At 43.4% G+C, this 20,367-nt stretch overlaps 1 protein-coding gene across 26 annotated transcripts in view; it reads left to right on the top strand.

Moving 5' to 3' along the window:
* Positions 1–20,367, top strand: part of RIN2 (Ras and Rab interactor 2) — a 251,143-nt gene that overhangs the window by 18,861 nt on the left and 211,915 nt on the right. The window lies entirely within an intron of this gene.

Genomic DNA, 20,367 nt, shown 5'->3' on the forward strand with positions numbered 1-20,367 from the left:
CCACCTTCAATTGTCTTTTATTTGTTAAGTTTGTGTTGTTGGTGGACCACCAAATTTTCATCTTTAATTTAAAAATAAGCATTTCAACTAATAGATGGGTTGAAGTTTTTTTCCCTTCCTTTTAAATTGTAAAATGTAACAAAGTTGACCATCTTCAGCATCTTAAGGGGACCGATCAGTGGCATTAAGAACATTCACACTGCTGTACAGCCGTCACCTCCGTCCATCCACAGAACTCTTCATCTTTCCAAACGGAAATGCCTGTTCAATACTAACTCCCCACCCCTCTCCCTCCAACTCCTGGCAGCCACAATTCTTTCAGTCTCTGCATTTGACAACCGTAGGTACCTCATATAAATGGAATCATAGAGTATGTGTCTGTATGATTTTATTGGCTTATTTCATATAACATAAATCCTTTGTATTTATGACATGAAATACTAGGTTATTTCGCATAGCATCATGTCCTCAAGGTTCAATCATGTTATAGCATGTGTCAGAATTTCCTTTTCAGGGCTGAATACTATTCCATTGTATGCCACACCCCATTTTGTTCATCTGTTTATCTATCACTGGACCCTTGGGTGGCTTCTGCCTTTTGACTATTGTAAATGATGCTTCTATGAACAGGGGTGTTCAAAAATCTCTTTGAAAGATATTTCTTTTCGGTTTTTAGGGGAGTAGACCCAGAGTGGGATTGCTAGATCATATGGTAATTCTATTTTTAACTTTTTGAGGAATTGCCATATTGTTTTGCACGGCGGCTGCACCATTTTGCATTCCCACCAACAATTCACAAGGGTTCCAGTTTCTCCACATCTTTGCTAACACTTATTTTTTTGTTTTGATTATAGTTGTGCTAATGTGCGTGACATATCTTATTGTGGTCGATTCGCCATTTTCTGGTGATTTGATTTGCTGTTGGTTACTTGTTATCTTCCTTAAAGAAATATTTACTCAAGTCTTTTGCCCATTTTTTAATCTAGTTGTTTTTTGTCACTGAGTTATAGAAGTTCTCTGTATATTCTGAATATTAATCCTTTAACAGATACCTGCTTGGTAAATGTTTCCTCCCATTCTGTGGGTTGCCTTTTCACTCACTTGCTGTGTCTTTTCAGGCACACATGTTTTTAATTTTGTCGTAGTCCAGTGTTTTTTTTTTCCTGTTGTCTGTGCTTTTGGTGTCATACCAAGAAATCATTGCCAGATCCAATGTCTTGAAGCTTTTCTCCTGTATTTTCTTCCAAGAGTTTTATAGTTTCAGCTTTTATGCTTTGGTCTTTGAGCTGTTTGGAGTTAATTTTCGTTTATGGTATAAGTTAAGGGACCAACTGCATTCTTTTGCATGTAGCTATCCAGTTTTCTTAGCACCATTTGTTGAAAAGACTGTCTTTCCTCACTGAGTGGTCTTAGTGCCCTTACTGAAAAGGATTTCACTATATATGCCTGGATTTATTTCTAGGCTTTCTGTTCTGCTCTGTTGGTCTTTATGCCAATACTGCATTGTTTGGATTACTATAGTTTAGTAGTAAATTTTGTCGTAGGAAGTGTGACTCCTCCAGCTTTGCTCTTCTTTTTCAAGATTACTTTGGCTCTTTAGGGTTTATGGAGATTTCATATGATTTTTCAATTTTTACAAAAAGCACCATTAGAACTTTGTTAGGGATTGCATTAAATCTGTAATCTCTTTGGTTAGTATTGACGTCTTAACAATATTAAAATCTTCCAATCCATAAATGCTGGATGTAATTCCATTTCTTGGTGTTGTCTTTAATTTCTTTCATCAGTGTTTTGTAGTTTTCAGCGTATGTTTTTTGCCTCCTTGGTTAAGCTTATTCCTAAGTATTATGTTCTTTTTAATGTGATTGTAAGTAGAATTGTTTTCTTAATTTCCTATTTGTATTGTTCATTTAAAATGTATAGAAATGCAACTGATTTTTATGTGGTGATTTTGCATCTTACAATTTTGCTGAATTATTTTATTCTAATTATTTGAAGAATCTTTAGGAAGTCATGTCATCTATGAACAGGAGTTCCCATTGTGGCTCAGAGGGTTAAGAACCTGACATAGTATGTGCGAGGATGCAGGTTCAATCCCTGGCCTCGCTCGGTGGGTTAAGGATCTGGTGTTGCCACAAGCTGTGGTGCAGGCTGCAGATGGAGTTCAGATCCTATGACTGTGGTGTAGGCTGGCAGCTGCAGCCCCAATTAGACCCCTAGCTTGGAACTTGCATATGCTGCAGGTATAGCCTTAAAAAAAAATCAAAACAAAACGTAAAACCAATGAACAGAGATAATGCTCCTTTTCTTTTAGTTGGTATACTATTTATTTCTTTCTCTTGCCTAATTGCCCTGGCTAGGACTTCCAGTACTGTGCTGCATAGAAGTGGTGAAAGTGGTCATCTTTGTCTTGTTTCTGATCTTAAAAACAGGAGGGAGGGAGTTCCTGTCGTGGCGCAGTGGTTAACGAATCCGACTAGGAACCATGAGGTTGCAGGTTCGATCCCTGCCCTTGCTTAGTGGGTTAAGGATCCGGTGTTGCCGTGAGCTGTGGTGTAGGTTGCAGACGCGGCTTGGATCCTGCGTTGCTGTGGCTCTGGCGTAGGCCAGGCCGGTGGCTACGGCTCCGATTGGACCCCTAGCCTGGGAACCTTCATATGCCGTGGGAGTGGCCCAAGAAAAGGCTAAAAGACTAAATAAATAAATAAATAAAAATAAATAAAAACAGGAGGGAGTGTTTTCTAACCCTCACTGCTCCATCATTAGTGGCAGATTGTTTTGGAATTTTTCTTTGTAGGCAGAGCCTTAAAGAAGGCTGTGTCCTTAGGGTCTGAAGATATCATCAGGGGCCATGGTGACCTTGGGGAGGCTGGGAAGGGATGGATGCTAATGGACCAGGGGCTGGGCTCTGTCTGTCAGGGGAACTGCAAGCATATGGGGAGTAAGTGTGTGACTGCATCGTGACCCTGGAGCTGGGGCTCCCACCAGCCATGGTGGCCTGGTCCACAGAGCTCCTTCCCCTCTTAAGCCTGGGAGACCCCCTTCCCCATGTCCACCCCACCTGGCCCCTCTTACCTATGGCTCCCTGCTCATCTTTCTGCTGGGGTCTTTGCCCCAGTGGAGAGTCAGGGTGGGGTGGCCTGCCTCTCAACAGGGAAAGGTGGTTTGAACCTGAGCTCTGCTTTCTTTATACATTTTTTTTTTCACCCAAGAAGTTTAAAATCCCACACTCCAGTTACCATAAAACTGCACCGTAGGGATTAAACAGGGATCGATCCCTTTCCCACCACACATCTCAGAAATTCCAGAAAATGACCATGTAAAACCCTCAAGTAAACTGGAGAATCTTGATTCACAGTAGAAACATTCTCCAGTATTTTTCTTTAACTTTGTATTTGCTGCTGGCTGAGAATCAACCGTCTTTGTGGTGAGGGGGGTTTCCTGTTCACATGAAATCTTTCAGGGCTCAGATGCAGTTTTCATTCAATGTGAATTTGAAAGTACTGTGAAAAAACAAACAAAATGCTCAGGGGGAACAAAGCCTTGTTTTGCGGCATCCTGGGGCTTTTGTTTTGCTTTTTTGTTGTTGTTTTTGGCTAAGCCCATGGCACCTGGAAGTTCCCTGGCCAGGGATTGAACTCTAGTCACAGCAGTGACCTGAGCCACTGCAGTGACAGTGCAGGATCCTTAACCTGCTGTACCACAAGAGAAATCTTACTTTGCCTTTTTTTTTTTTTTTTTTTTTTTGGTCTTTTTTAGGGTTGCACCTGCAGCATATGGAGGTTCCCAGGCCAGTGGTTGAATCGGAGCTGAAGCTGTAAGTGTACACTACAGCCACAGGATCCAAGCCACAGCACAGCTCCTGGCAACGCTTGGATCCTCAACCCACTGAGCAAGGCTGGGCATCGAACCTGTGTTATCATGTATACTAGTCAGATTTGTTTCCATTGGGCCACGACAGGAACTCCTTCCTTTGCTTTTTTTAAATGTCAAATTTCACTCTTGGAAACAAAAACATTTGAGGCATGGACCTGTGATAATCACCAGGTGCTACAACCCGGTCTTTTTTTTTTTTTTTAATGATTTTATTTTATTTTTTTCCATTATAGCTGGTTTACAGTGTTCTGTCAATTTTCTTCTGTACAGCATGGTGACCCAGTCACACATACATATATACATTCTTTTTCTCACATTTATCATGCCCATTGTAAGTGACTAGATATAGTTCCCAGTGCTATACAGCAGGATCTCATTGTTTATCCATTCCAAAGGCAATAGTTTTCATCTGTTAACCCCAAATTCCCAGTCCATCTCCCTTCCCCTCCAGCTTGGCTACCACAAGTCTGTTCTACAAGTCCATGACTTTCTTTTCTGTGGTTCATTTGTGCCATGTATTAGATTCCAGATATAAGTGATATCATACAGTGCTTGTCTTTCTCTTTCTGACTTACTTCACTTATATGAGAGCCTCTAATTCCATCCATGTTGCTGCAAATGGCATTATTTTGTGTGGTTTTTTTGATGGCTGAGTAGTATTCCATTGTGTATATATACCACATCATCCTAATCCAATCATCTGTCAGTGGACATTTAAGTTGTTTCCATGTCTTGGCTATTGTGAATAGTGCTGCAGTGAACATTCAGGTGCATGTGTCTTTTTCAAGGAACGTTTTGTGCCTGAATATGCCCAAGAGTGGAATTGCTGGGTCATATGGTAGTTTTCTATATGTAGTTTTCTAAGATACCTCCATTCTGTTTTCCATAGTGGTTATACCAATTTACATTCCCAACAACAGTGCAGGAGGGTTCCCTTTTCTCCACACCCGCTCCAGCATTTGTTGTTTGTGGACTTATTAATGACAGTGGTACCTCATGGTAGTTCTGACTTGCATTTCTCTAATAATCATGGATGTTGAGCATTTTTCATGTGCTTGGTGGCCATCTGTACATCTTCCTTGGAGAAATATCTATTTAGGTCTTTTGCCCATTTTTCCATTGGGTTGTTGGCTTTGTTGCTATTGAGTTGTATAAGTTGTTTGCATATTTTAGAGATTAAACCCTTGTCAGTTGCATCGTTTGAAATTATTTTCTCCCATTCTGTAAATTGTCTTTTTTTTTTTTTTAATGGTTTCCTTTGCTATGCAAAAGCTTGTCAGTTTGATTAGGTCCCATTGGTTTATTTTTGCTTTTATTTCTGTTGCTTTGGGAGATTGACCTGAGAAGATATTCATGAGATTGATGTCAGACAATGTTTTGCCTATGTTCTCTTCTAGGATTTTGATGGTGTGTTGTCTTACATTTAAGTCTTTAAGCCATTTGGAGTTTATTTTTGTGCATCGTATGAGGGTGTGTTCCAGTTTCATTGATTTACCTGTGGCTATCCAGTTTTCCCAGCACCACTTCCTGAAAAGACTGTCTTTTGCCCATTTTATGTACTTGCCTCCTTTGTCAAAGATTAATTGACCATAGGTGTCTGGGTTTACTTCTGGGTTCTCTATTCTGTTCCATTGGTCTGTTTGTCTGTTTTGGTACCAGTACCACACTGTCTTTATGACTGTGGCTTTGTTATATTGTCTGAAATCTGGGAGAGTTATGCCTCCTGCTTGGTTTTGTTCCTCAGGATTGGTTTGGCAATTCTGAGTCTTTTGTGGTTCCATATAAATTTTTTTTTGTCTTTTTGCCTTTTCTAGGGCTGTTCCCACGGCATATGGAGGTTCCCAGGCTAGGGGTCTAATAGGAGCTATAGCTGTTGGTCTATGCCACAGCCACAGCAACGCGGGATCCAAGCCGCATCTGTGACCTACACCACAGCTCACGGCAATGCTGGATCCTTAACCCACTGAGCAAGGCCAGGGATCGAACCTGCAACCTCATGGTTCCTAATTGGATTTGTTAACAACTGCACCATGACAGGAACTCCATCCATATAAATTTTTGTATTGTTTGTTCTAGTTCTGTGAAAAATGTCATGGGTAATTTGATAGGGATTGCATTGAATCTGTAGATTGCTTTGTGTAGTATGGCCATTTTTACAACATTAATTTTTCCAACCCAGGAGCATGGAGTATCTTTCCATTTCTTTACATCTTCTTTAATTTCCTTGATTAATGTTTTATAGTTCTCAGCATATAAGTCTTTTACTTCCTTGGTCGGATTTATTCCAAGGTATTTGATTTTTTGGGGTGCAACTTTAAAAAGTATTATATTTTTGTATTCCTTTTCTAATATTTCATTGTTAGTATACGGAAAGGTGACTGATGTCTGAATGTTAATCTTATATCCTGCTACTTTGCTGAATTTGTTGATCAGTTCAAGTAGTTTTGGGATTGAGTCCTTAGGGTTTTCTATATATAGTATCATGTCATCTGCATACAGTGACAATTTTACCTCTTCTCTTCCTATTTGGATTCCTTTTATTTCTTTTGTTTGTCTGACTGGTGTGGCTAGGACTCCCAGTACTATGTTGAATAACAGTGGTGAGAGTGGGCATCCTTGCTTGTTCCAGATTTTAGCGGGAAGGCTTTCAGCTTTTCTCCATTGAGTATTATATTTGCTGTGGGTTTGTCATAAATGGCTTTGATTATGTTCCCTCTATACCCACTTTGGTAAGAGTTTTGATCATGAATGGATGTTGGACTTTGTCAAATGATTTTTTTACATCTATTGAGATGATCATGTGGTTTTTGACTTTTGTTAATGTGGTCTATGACATTGATTGATTCGTGTATTGTGAACTATCCTTGTGAACCTGGGATGCATCCCACCTACAACCCAGTCTTAATTGGGGATGTGATTTTTCCTCCAAATCGAAGGAAATTCCCAGGAAAGCAAATCATGCTAGAGAAGCTATATTTTCAATGGAAAAAGAATCAAGTTTCTGTTTGAGGTCTAGCTGAATAGATTTTCATTTGTTTGAGAAGGAAAAATAAAGTCTCCTGATATAGGAGAGAGAACGTTAGAAATGCAAGAGGTGTTATTGCCCCCTGGGCATTTACAGATTTATTAATTGTCTATATGAACTCACTTCCAGGTGTTATAAAATAGGTACAGTATTGAATTAAATTTATATGAGCATTTACACAGATAACTTTAGGTAACACTAGACCCTAAAAATCATTGAATCCTAGCAGCTAACTTTATAGAAGGGAAAACTGAGTCCTAGAAAAGTTAAATCATGTGCCCAAGTTCTTGTAACTTGTACATGTCACCTTTGGGGGCTCTTAGCTGTGCACTGTCACTGTACTGTGCAGGCCATTTATTTAGTTGTGGCTGGGGTGAATAAGCGTTATGTTTTATTTTAACCTCATATCGTGAGTTGCCTTTCCCCCCCTTTCTGGAGAGAAAACAGTCTTCTCTAGAAGGAAAGACATTTCATGTTTTTCTTTGTTTTTCTAAGAGAGGTGATATTGTAAATTGTGCTGTTATGACTAAGTTATTTTTAGCCATTTGGATTTTTTTTTTTTTAAGAGTATTGCTCCTAGTGTGTTACCTGCTGTAATTTCAAACTGATCATTTCTTTAATTTTTTTTTCAAATTAAACAAGTGAAAAAAAGAAAGGCCCACAACAGAAAACAAAGAGCATCATCTTTGCTCTCTGGGTAGCACAGAGGACAATGTACATGGGAAAAGCCTGCTTGGAGCAATGACCCAGAGCAATTGGACTGAGTGAAACCTTAAAGAACTAACCTCGCTCACAGGTGTCTTTTTGTAGGTTTACCCAAAGTGGTGATGACTTATTAAAGGCATATCTAAGTGAAATGGTGATCTTCTGATGCAATCAAGTAAAAACATCTCTGATTAAAAGGAAAATAGGGAGTTCCCATCATGGTTCAGTGGAAACGAATCTGACTGGTATCCATGAGCATGCAGGTTTGATCCCTGGCCTTGCTCAGTGGGTTAACGATCTGGCATTGCTGTGAGCTGTGGTGTAGGTCACAGATGTGGCTCAGATCTGGTGTTGCTGGGCTGTGGTGTAGGCCAGCAGCTACACCTCTGATTCAACCCCTAGCCTGGGAACTCCCATATGCTGTGGGTGTGGCCCTAAAAAGACAAATAAATAAATAAATAAATGGAAAATAGTCCCCACTCAGCTGGGAACTTCATCTGCTTTATTCCATTCACACCCCCCTGCCAGATTTTGGGAAGTAGGTGCCTTGACCCCATTGTACAGATGGGTAAACAGAGGCTCTGAAAAGAGTTAAGTGATGAGCTTGTCCCAAGACACAGAGGTAGTAGGGTGGGCCAGAGCCAAGATTTGAAACCAGGAGTGGACTTCCCATGACACATCCCAAATGCAGGCCTAGAGCCCCCACTCCCCCACTCCAACTCTAATTCATTCATAGCTCAGGGCAGATGCTGGGAGAACTTCAAGCCCCATGGGGACAAGGAGACAGGAAATTACCCGGTCCCAATCGCCAGGGCTTGGGCCACATCAGAGCAGTGGCGTCCTTAGGTTGGGACATTTGGAGGGAAGGCATCTGTTCAGAGAGCTGGGGAGCTTCTGGGGCTCCTCTTGGGGTGCAGGAAAGGAAACGGAGGCCCAGAGAAGCCACAGAGTTACCTTGCTAGTGTTTGGGATGGTGTCCCAGGCTTTGTCAGAGACCAGCCACCGCAGGGAGTCAGGATCTTGAATCTGGGAAGCTAACCAAGTCAAAAGGTGTGAATATCCAAGAGAAAATGCAAAGTGTTGACCATGCAGCTGACCCCATGAGGGCAGGAATGGCAGTGCTTTGATGGATCTATCCCTTGGGTCGCTGCAAAGCACTTCGTGTACACAGAGTCCTCACCGTACGAGTGGCAGGAGGATGGGAACAGTCCACTTCCTATTCAGGGGCCTCCACAGGGTTGGTCTGTGTCACCAAACACATAGGCAGGTGGCACCATGGATTTGGTAAGCGAACTATAGTGCTTAGTCTCTGCTAAAGCAGCGAAGTGGGTTTCAATCTCTGCTTCTGTAAGAATCCTGAGTTTGGGATTTTCAGCTGTCACTACTACAACTCCTTTCTTTCTTTTCTTTCTTTCTTTCTTTCTTTCTTTCTTTCTTTCTTTCTTTCTTTCTTTCTTTCTTTCTTCCTTCCTTCCTTCCTTCCTTCCTTCCTTCCTTCCTCTCTCTCTCTCTCTCCCTTCCCCCACCCCTTTCTCTCTTTCTTTTTGGGCCACACTTGTGGCACACGGAAGTTCCTGGGCTAGGGTCAAATTGGAGCTACAGCTGCCAGCCTACACCACAGCAACGTGGGATACAAACCACATCTGCGACCTATGTTGCAGCTCACGGCAATGCTGGATCCTTAACCCACTGAGCGGGGCCAGGGATCAAACCTGCATACTCACAGAGGCAGCGTCAGGTCCTTAACCCGCTGAACCACAAGAGGAACTACCATCAACTTCTGAATGTTTGCAGTCAATTGCTGAAACAGTCCACAGACATATTATGAGTTTCACTCTCTTTTCAAATGTCCAATCAAATTCCTTCTAACTTTTTTTTTCAAGGAAGCTGGTTGACTTGGTTTAACTCCTGCTGCAGTGGCTTTAAACCCACCGTAGGAACTTGCAGGATCACACTGGTATACCTGAGAGCCTGCTCTTCATCTATACCAATTAAAACCATCCAACTGGAGCTCCCTGGTGGCCTAGCAGTTAAAGGATCCACGTTGTCACTGCAATGGCTTAGGTCGCTGCTGTGGTGGACGGTTGATCCCTGGTCAGGGAACTCGCACACTAAGGGTGCAGCCAAAAAAAAAAATCAGAGTTCCTGTTGTGGCTCAGCAGTTATGAACCGACTAGTATCCATGAGGATGCGGGTTTGATCCCTGGCCTCTCTCCGTGGGTTAAGGATCTAGTATTGCTGTGGCTGTGGTGTAGACCAGCAGCTGCTGTTCTAATTTGACCCCTAGCCTGTGAACTTCCATATGCCACAGGTGCAGCCGTAAAAAGCAAAAAAGAAAAAAAAAAAATCATACAGCAATCAAGAGGCCTCATTTCAGCATCCTGTGTACAATCTGAGAAATATCAGTAGTGGGGATGCAGAGGGTGTCTGATTTCTGGCTCAGTTTGCTCTGAAGTCAGCCAGTTCTTCTTCTTCTTCTTCTTCTTCTTCTTCTTCTTCTTTTTTAAAGTCTTTTTAGGGCATATGGAAGTTCCCAGGCTCGAGGTCAGATTGGAGCTGTAGCTGCTGGCCTACACCACAGCCATAGCAATGTAGGGTCTGAGCCGTGTCTGCAAACTACATCACAGCTCACAGCAATGCCGGATCCTTAATCCACGGAGCAAGACCAAGGATCGAACCTCACGGATACTAGTCATATTTGCTACTGCTGATCTACAGAGGAAACTCCTGAAATCAGCCAGTCCTGTAACACAGGCTGCATCTCATGTGTCAAAGTGAGATCAGGCCTTCAAAGACCAGATAAAAAGAATCTTCTAAATATTAGTAATATTAATAGTAGTTACTCTCCACCAGGTGTTATCAATGCCACCCGGCTAAGGGCTCTTCCTTTTTTTTTTTTGGTCTTTTTGCCATTTCTTAGCCCGCTCCTGTGGCATATGGAGGTTCCCAGGCTAGGGGTCAAATCAGAGCTATAGCCACTGGCCTACGCCAGAGCCACAGCAACGCGGGTTCCGAGCCACGTCTGCAACCTACATCACAGCTCACAGCAACGCCGGATCGTTAACCCACTGAGCAAGGGCAGGGACCGAACCCGCAACCTCATGGTTCCTAGTCGGATTTGTTAATCACTGCGCCACGATGGGAACTCCAGCTCTTCCTATTATGTTATTAAATCTTCCAGTCATTAGCTAGAAGAATTGTGGTAGATCCTCAGAAGAGCACAGTCAGCAAAACCAGATACTGAGAAGCCATGTGCAAGGAAACTCGAGGTCTGTTTTTTTCAGGCTCACTCATGGGAAGGGAGGAGGGACAGAGTGGGCAGTTTCTCCAGGCCAGGCTCTGGGCTGGCCGTGCCCCAGATGCCAGATCCCTCCATTCTCATTGCATCCTCAGGGTGACATGTGTCCGCCCACCGTTCATGGGTCACCAGGCCTGAACTCCAGGTAGGTTCATTCATGGGCTCAGGATCCCAAAGGAGAGGATTTAGGAGCTGGGATTTGAGGAGGAAGTTCATTCTGAATTCCAGGACCCATGTGGCCTCTCAGGATGAAAAACAGAGATTCACTGTGGCCACGCTTGTCAAACGGTAGCCAAGCAGCAGGCCCCAGATCAATGTGCCCCAGATCCAAATGGTGGAACTATGAGAATTTTGACATACGCAGATACTTAGAGATTTGCTAAAATAAATCCTTTGCTGCCGAGACAATCCAGCCATGCCGTGCTTCCAGAAGTATCACAGCCATTATTTACAGACTTCAGGTTCATGCACTTGGTTTGCTTTGTCATTGGTACCAGCATATTTTCTGCTTCTAGGGAAAGAACACGCCAAATCAATCTCAGGTCTGCCAAAACCTAGCAAAGCCAGCCCAGCTCCGCAAGTCGGAGCGTTTGCCCTAGAAGGAACGAATCATGGCTCTGTTGTAGCCGGGTCATCCTTCTCCCTGGGATAATGGAATTCATTTCTGATGTTAAAGGTAGGACCCCCTCGTACACAATTGGAATGATTCTGAAAAATGCAAGAGATGGAAACACGAAACACCAAAGCCCACTGGTGCAATTCTTGGTCCCAAGTGTGATGTGATTCAGGACTCGAGCTGGCAACGGAAAGGAATTTCTTGAAAAACTCCATCCATCATGAAGGCAGCTATATAAATTTTAAGACTGCGTCAGATTAGAGTTCTGTTAAAAGAAGAGCATTAAGGAGTTCCCATCATGGCTCAGCAGAAACAAATCTGACTAGCATCCATGAAAATACAGGTTCGATCCCTAGCCTCACTCAGTGGGTTAAAGATCTGTCATTGCCATGAGCTGTGGTGTAGGTGGCAGATTCGGGTCAGATCTGGTGTTGCTATGGCTGTGGTGTAGGCCAGCCGCTACAGCTCCGATTTGACCCCTAGCCTGGGAATCCCCATATGCCACGGGTGCAGCCCTAAAAAGCAAAAAAAGAAATTGATGGATGCTCAGTGGGTTAAGGATCCAGCGTTGCTGTGAGCTGCGGTCACAGATGCGGCTTGGATCCCAAGTGGCCGTGGCTATGGCATAGGCTGGCAGCTACAGCTCTGATTTGGCCCCTAGCCTGGGAACCTCCATATGCTGCAGGTGTGGCCCTGAAAAAAAAAGGAAAGCATTGAAATAGCTTGGAAGCAGTTGTGGCCCAGGGTTCTTTGCACAGATAGCATCCCATTATGATCCTGAATTTATGGATTTTGGAGAAGCAATGTCTCCCTAAAATATAGTCACAAGGGGAGATGGTGTTTTCTTCGCTGCCAAAATGCCATGTCACCTGCCCTCTGCTGAACCCAGGGAGTCATAGATCTCAGAGCAAACCCAGTGTGAACACGGGAGTCCCCGTGAGACCCCCATGAATCCACGGTTAGTGGAAGTGAGCAGCCTCCGGAGGCCACTGGAGAGGCAGTGCAGTGCGATGTACAATAGCGTGTGGTCTAAAGCCATGGTGCCTCCACTTGCTGGCTGTGCACACTGAGGCCAATGAATTAACCTCTCTGAGCCTGTTTCTTCCCATGTGAAATAGGGATGCAAACAGCCTCACCACGGAGGAGAAGATTAAGAAAGAGTTATGCGTGCGTAATGGTTACATGTCTTCAGCACGTGGTCTGTTCTCATGATTTTCATAGGCCGTGAGGACAGGAATGGGATTTGCTGAATGGGGTGCAGGGCCTTTTTGCATTTTATCCCAGGTGTCCTGCAATAGACGGAAGACTGCAGTTTGACCAGATGGTTGCATTTGTTAGGAGAGGTTAGTAAATAAATCCCAGACTTTCAGGGCTTAAGACACAAAGGTTTATGTCTGGTCAGTCGGGGGGTGGGTGGCTCTTCTGCACGAGGGGAGAGGGGGCTAGAGAGCAGAGTGGTTTTAAATGCCACATCGAAGGGGGACATGTCACTTCCACCTGTATTTAGCAGGATGGACCCCAATCACACAGGTTCCCCAGATGCAAGAAGCTCTGAGAAACAGCACACGTGGATGTGTGGGGAGCAGCCGTGGCCTCTGCCACAGGGGCTGCCGTGCTGGGTGTAGTGACGTAGAATCACCTACTTATTAGGCTCTTAGGTATAATGGTAGAGAGCACTGTGACCGTGACATTGAGCAGGGGACTTTCTGGAGGCTGGGAAAACTTGTGTCCTGGCTTTGGGGATCTGTTTAGAAAAGCAGTCATGTGGCATCACCTGGAAACTTTACATCTGCATATCCGTCACTGTGCTTTTATGAGAGGCTGATGGCTGCAAAGGAGGATGGATACTGATGGGTTTTGTTATTTCTAGGTGGACATCTGTGGCCAATCCTAACCCGTGCTTGCATTTATAATGCTACTTGCAGCAAAGGGTGCAAAGCCTTCATGCAGACACATGCACTGAATGTTTTGACCGTCGAAGGGCCCGTGATGGTTGTAGATCATCACAGAAAGGTTATGTTTCTCCTGACGGGCTGCTGACGAAGGGAGAGCAGTTTAGGACACATTTTAAAGCCCTATTAAGCAGGCTGTTGAGGAGTTCCCATTGTGGCTCAGAGGTAAGGAACCCAATAGGATCCATGAGGACTTGGGTTCAATCCCTGGCCTTGCTCAGTGGGTTGGGTATCCCGCTTTGCTGTGAGCTATGGTGTAGCTTTCAGATGTGGCTTGGATCTGGCGTTGCTATGGCTGTGGCGGAAGCTGGCAGCTGCAGCTCCAATTCAACCCCTAGTCTGGGAACTTCTGTATGCCGTGGCTATGGTCCTGAAAGAAAAAAAAAAAAAGAGGCTGTTTAATTCTCCTTGGTTTTAATGCCTAAGGGTTAGGCGTCAGGTATCTGGGATCTGGTTACGTGCAGATCCCAGATGCCCAACATCCGACAAAGTCGATATTTACAGGAGAATTATTTGTAAAATATTCCATGAATTGATCACACCAGATTGGGCTGTCTTTCTCACAAAGCTCCTTGAAGAAAGGTGGCCTGCCTGTTCCTGGCCGTGTGCCCAGCGCCGGATCCCATGCCAGGCATGAGATGTGTATTGAAAAGTGTTGATTATTGTAAAACAATGGAAATTAAAAATAACTGTTGACATGATTCACCGATCTCGCTAAGCATTCAAAACAGCAGTGAATTTGCCTATAAATGTCCATCTTTTTCTCCTGCTTTAAAAAGGTCTCTCTTGCTCGCTCGTGGTAGGACATGAGCTGTGCAGGGCCTCCTCTAAAATGCCACCCAGGTTGACTGTCCTTGTTTGAATCTTTAAAGGCTCCCTTACCTGGTGCACAGGTGTGCTTTTCTCACGGCCACTCAGCAGGTATCTCGTAGGCTCCACTGCATCCTGGATGCTGGTAAGGCAGCTCCTGTCTGTAATTGGGGGGGTGGGGAGAGGGGATGCTGGGGGAGGGGTCAGTGTTCAGTTTTCAGAGCCCCCCCCCACCCTGTGGCAGTGGGAGGGATTCTGCAGAATCAACTCCAGCTCACTTTGCTGCTCTGGTTTCTCTGATACTTCAAAAAACAGCAGGTATCTCGATTCTGTGGGGACTGGAACGGGGTTTACCGTGGTGTCATTTCCTGGAACCGAGTTCCTCCTCCCGCAGAAGGGGCATTCCTGTGCCCTCAGGCCTGGGTCCTAGCTGCCGGGGGTCCAAGGCCTCACCGCCCCCTCAGCAGCCAGCCAGGGCCACACCCATGGTTCTGGAAACGGAGAAAACCCCACACTCTGCTCGTCCACTCACTCCATCTGGACCTTCGCGGGAGCCTCCTGGACCCATGGGCGTTACATCCAAGGCCCTTGTCCTTCTCGCACTGCTGGGAGCTGTCCTTTGGCTCCAGAGGGTGGGGGGCTCTGAGAGGGTAGAGGGGAGACCCCAAGGGGGCTGTCTCAGCCTGGGGACCCCAAGAAGCAGGCCTTAAGCAAAGAGTCCAGTGTAATTTATCGGGAAGGGGGGGAACCCTAGGAAGTGGCAGCAGGGGAGTGGGGACTGAGTCGAGCAGGAGGCATCAGACCCAGGGGGTGTTATCAGTCAGGTCAACCCATGGACAAGGTCAGGGGAATCTTGCCCAAGGGGTCAGGGCTGGGGCGGCCCAGGATTCCTACTCTAGCTCCCAGCTGTCCTGGAGAAGGGCTGTTTGGAGTAGGGGGGGCGGTGGTTGGGGGGGCTAATTCCCAGCAGATTATCTGAATTTAGGCAGAAACTTGTAAATCCCAAGGTAGCGTGACTCTCAGAAGTGGCTTTTCCAGTGACTTGTGCTCCCTGACATTTCATTCGGGGTGGCAGGGCTCTGCCCTCTGCTGATGTGGTCCAGACAGTTTTGGCTGTTTGGGGGGAATGGCTGATGATATTTAAGAATTTCAGCTTTGGGTATGTTTCAGTTGTCAGAAAGTATTTTAAACAATTGTTGTGTGTGTGTGTGTGTGTGTGTGTGTAGAGAGAGAGAGAGAGTTAATGCAAGTTCATGTTTACGAGTTCCTTGTTTAAAAAGTTAATATTGCTGTTGCACTGAAACTTTTTAATTTTTTGTCTCTTTAGGGCCACATGCACAGCGTATGGAAGTTCCCAGGCTAGGGGTCCAGTTGGAGCTGTAGCCACCAGCTTATGCCACAGCTACAGCAATGCAGGATCCGAGCCATGTCTGCGACCTACACCACAGCTTATGGCAGCACCGGATCCTTTAACCCCCTGAGCAAGGCCAGGGATTGAACCTGCATCCTCATGGATACTAGTCAGATTCATTACCCCTGAGCCACAATAGGAACTCCTGAGACATTCTTGCATTGTGAAGAGTAAATAGGTTTGGGTGAAATGGATTTATTTAATGCAGTAAATGGCATTATTATTTCAACATATAGAGCTCTGAGTTACAGTAAAATAATCGTAGTTACTTAGATCCAGTACCTTTGCATAATTAAAAAAAAATGTCAACAAATAGAGCAAAGAAAACCATCCTTTACACATGCCCTCAGTTTTACTAGGAGACAATTCTACTTCCAAGTTACCTGTAAGTAATGACGATATACACCCAAGACAAGCTGGGTGGATCTAGAGCCCACCCCTGTCAGAGTGCTGGGAAGAAGACAGCAGAGAACAGGTGGAGAAAATGACAGGAGTCTGGGGAGCCTGGAGTGACCCAGTCAGCATCACCCTAGAAAGACAGGTCCCACCCTGAGTGGAAATACTGGAATGCATGTGGGACCAGAGGCTTTAAGACAGAAAGGGAAACCTTGGAGCCGCAGTTACCCCTTAGAGACGATATGGAGAAAGAACAACTAAAAAGGATAATAGTACGACTCTTGCAGCGATAAAAGAGTCACGAATTCATAATCTATTTCCCCCCCCCCCCGCCCGAAGCACCCAATGTAATAAAGAAACTGCACTTCACCAAATCAACGGCAGAGGGCGCGTTTGAATCAAGAAACCTGGTTAGCCACCCTGGGCCCTGTCCTTTGTCTGGTCAGCTCACTGCTGGTCCAAGAAAGAAAATCCATTATAAAAGGAGCAGAACGTGGCAGGCAACCTGCACACAGAGCTGCAATCAGAAGAAAACAGAGCTTGAGAATCAAAATCTTTCCAGGGCTAAATGTTCACCCTTCTCCCAAAGCAGAAGCAAGGGCATACACTGTTCCAACATTAGGTAATTGAATGTCTTGAGATGAACATTTTATTTTATAAAATTTTGATATAATTGATGTATATAAAATATATATATAATTTATAAAATTTGATAAAATTGGTATATGTGTATCAATTATATACATACCATATATATATTTTTGTACATAAAGTTATTTTTAAAAATTTTTTGTTGTTAGTTCCCGAATACAATTTTTTTCCTACTGTACAGCATGATGACCCAGTTACACATACAGGTACACATTCTATCTTCTCACATTATCATGCTCCATCATAAGTGACCAGACATAGTTCCCAGGGCTACACAGTAGGATCTCATTGCTAATCCATTCCAAAGGCAATAGTTTGCATCTATTAACCCAAGCTCCCCATCCACCCCACTCCCTCCCCCTCCCCCTCGGCAACCACAAGTCTATTCTCCAAGTCCATGATTTTCTTTTCTGTGGAAAGTTTCATTTGTGCCATATATTAGATTCCAGATATAAGCGATGTCACATGGTATTTGTCTTTCTCTTTCTGACTTACTTCACTCATACCATATATATATGACAGCCTTGAATCAAAAATTTTAAAAATTAGGACTGGAGTTCCCGTAGTGGCTCAGTGGTTCACGTATCCAACTAGGAACCATGAGGTTGCGGATTTGATCCCTGGCCTTGCTCAGTGAGTTAAGGATCTAGCACTGCTGTGAGCTGTAGTATAGGTCGAAGATGTGGCTTGGATCCCACGTTGCTGCGGAGCTATCGCTCCGATTAGACTCCTAGCCTGGGAACTTCCATATGCTGCGGGTGCGGCCCTAGAAAAGACAGAAAAAAAAATTAGGACTAAAATGGACAAATCCCAGGAATATGTGAAATGCAAGTGGGCTGAACCCAGGAGAGGACATGAACTTCAGTTTGCAGATGCTAATCTTGTCCCTGGACCATGCTTTCTATTGCTTTTATTCCACTTGTACTGGTGGTCTTGTCAGGGCACCAAGGCAAGACAAATAAAAATTACTAAAATGAAAAAATAAAAATGAAAACTGTCCATTTGGAGATTAATATGCTAGCAACAATTAGGGAAGGAAATAAAAACATGGTTTACAATATCATAAAAAAAAACAAACACAGGGAAAAATTAATAATAGATGTACCTTCATATATACGATGGAATATTACTCAGCCATAAAAAGGGAAGAAATAATGGCATTTGCAGCAACATGGATGGACCTGGAAATTATCATGCTAAGTGAAGTCAGCCATACAATAAGACACCAACATCAAATGCTTTCGCTAACATGTGGAATCTGAAAAAAAAGACAGACTGAACTTCTTTGTAGAACAGGTGCTGACTCACAGACATTGAAAAACTTATGGTCTCCAGAGGAGACAGTTTGGGGGGTGGGAGGATGTGCTTGGGCTGTGGGATGGAAATCCTGTGAAATTGGATTGTTATGATCATTATACAACCATAGATGTGATAAATTCATTTGAGTAATAATTAAAAAAAACCAAACACAGAGAAAAATTAATAATAGATGTTCCTTCATATACATAATGGAATATTACTCAGCCATAAAAAGGGAATAAATAATGGCATTTGCAGCAACATGGATGGACCTAGAAATTATCATGCTAAGTGAATTTAGACAGTGAGACACCAACATCATATGCTGTCACTTACATGTGGGATCTAAAAAAAGAACCCAGACACTGACTCAGACTTTGAAAAATTTATGGTTTCCAAAGGAGACAAGTTGGGTGGGGGGTAGGCTTGGGGTTTTGGAGTGAAATGCTATGAAACTAGGTTGTGATGAACATTGTACAACTATAAATGTAATAAAAATCATTGAGTTAAAAAAAAACAAAACAATAGATGTATCATAACACCACACTGCAAACTACACAACACCAAGAGATATTGACAAAGATCTCTAATTAAACAGAAGGATATACCATGATCATGGGTTGGAATAGGAAATATTTTAAAGGTGTCAGTTCTCTCCCAAAAAACCTAGATTCATTGAAATTCCAAAGTCCCAGTAGCATTATTTTTTTCTTTTCTTTTTTTAATAAATTGACAAGTTTATTATAAAATTCAAATGGAATTGAAAAGTAATGATACTATCCAAGACAATATTTATTTATTAAAATATAGTTGATTTGCAATGTTGTGCCAATTTCTGCTGTACAGCAGAGTGACCCAGTCGTACGTATATATACATTCTTTTTCTTGTATTATCTTCCATCATGGTCTGTCTCCAGAAATTGAATATAGTTCCCCATGCTATACAGCAGGACCTCATTGCTTATCAATTCTAAATGTAGTAGTTTGCATCTACTAACCCCAAACTCCCAGTCCATCCCACTCCTTCCCCCCTCCCTCTTGGCCACCCCACAATTCTGTTCTCTGTGTCTGTGAATATGTTTCTGTTTTATAGATAGATTCATCTGTGCCATTTTTAGATTCCATGTATGAGCGACATATGGTATTTGTTTTTCTCTTCTGACTTACATTACTTAGCATGAGAATCTCTAGTTACATCCATGTTGCTGCAAATGCATTATTTCATTTCTTTTTTATGGCCAAGTAGTATTCCATTGTGTATATGTACTGCATCTTCTTAATCCTTTCATCTGTTGATGGACATTTCTCCAAAGACATACAGATGACCAGCAACACATGAAAAAATGCTCAACATCACTAATTATTAGAGAAATGCAAATCCAGATTGTAATGATATACCACCTCTAACTGGTCAGAATGGCCATCATTAGTAAATCTACAAAAAACAAATGCTGGGGGGCAGGTGTGGAGAAAAGGGAACCTTTCTACAGTGTTGGTGGGAATGTAAATTGGTGCAGCTGCTGTGGAGAACAGTATGGAACTTGCTCAGAAAACTAAATATAGAGCTACCATATGATCCAGCAACCCCACTCCTGGGTATATATCTACCTCTGGACAAACTTTTCATTTAAAAAAGATGCATGCACCCCATTCTGTTTTTTTAATGCCCATTTCAGACATTTAAATAGCTATGGGATCAAGAATTTTCTAAACTTACCAGAAATGTTCATGTTTTGGAAATACCCGTAATTACTATCCTAATTCCTTCCATATTTCTTTCCTTCTCTCCCAGTCAATTTCCTCTTGGGTGGATTTCTATGGTTGGATAGGTGGGGTCTGGATGCCCTTAAAGGACAAGGTCAAGGACAGGGTCAACTTGGCAGAATGAGCTAAAAGAGAAGCTACAGGTCTTCAGAGGTGGCCCCACCCAAGGGGACATTAGACATCCAGCCACGCTCCTTCCCACTTGCTGTCTTTGGTTTTGTCTGTCAGCAGTGGTCATCCACATCAATTTCCCCAAGTTCCTTTTCTTTCCTTTCTCTTTTTCTTCTTTCTTTCTTTCCGTCTCCCTTTCCGTCTCCCTTTCTGTCTTCCTTCCTTTCTTCCTTTCCATCCGTCTTCCTTTCCATCCGTTCTTTCTTTCTTTCTTTCTTTCTTTCTTTCTTTCTTTCTTTCTTTCTTTCTTTCTCTTCCTTTCTTCCTTCCTTCCTTCCTTCCATCTTTTCCTTTTTTTAGGGCTACACGTGTGGCATATGGGGGTTCCCAAACTTGGGGTTGCATTGGAGCTGCATCCGTGATCTATGCCACACTCACAGCACTGCCAGACCC

This window comes from Sus scrofa, chromosome 17 (genome assembly GCF_054392235.1).
Source record: "Sus scrofa isolate SSC_HxYL_T2T_F1_AM1 chromosome 17, Sscrofa_HxYL_maternal_Yorkshire_Landrace_v2.0, whole genome shotgun sequence".
In the NCBI taxonomy this organism is placed as follows: domain Eukaryota; kingdom Metazoa; phylum Chordata; class Mammalia; order Artiodactyla; family Suidae; genus Sus; species Sus scrofa.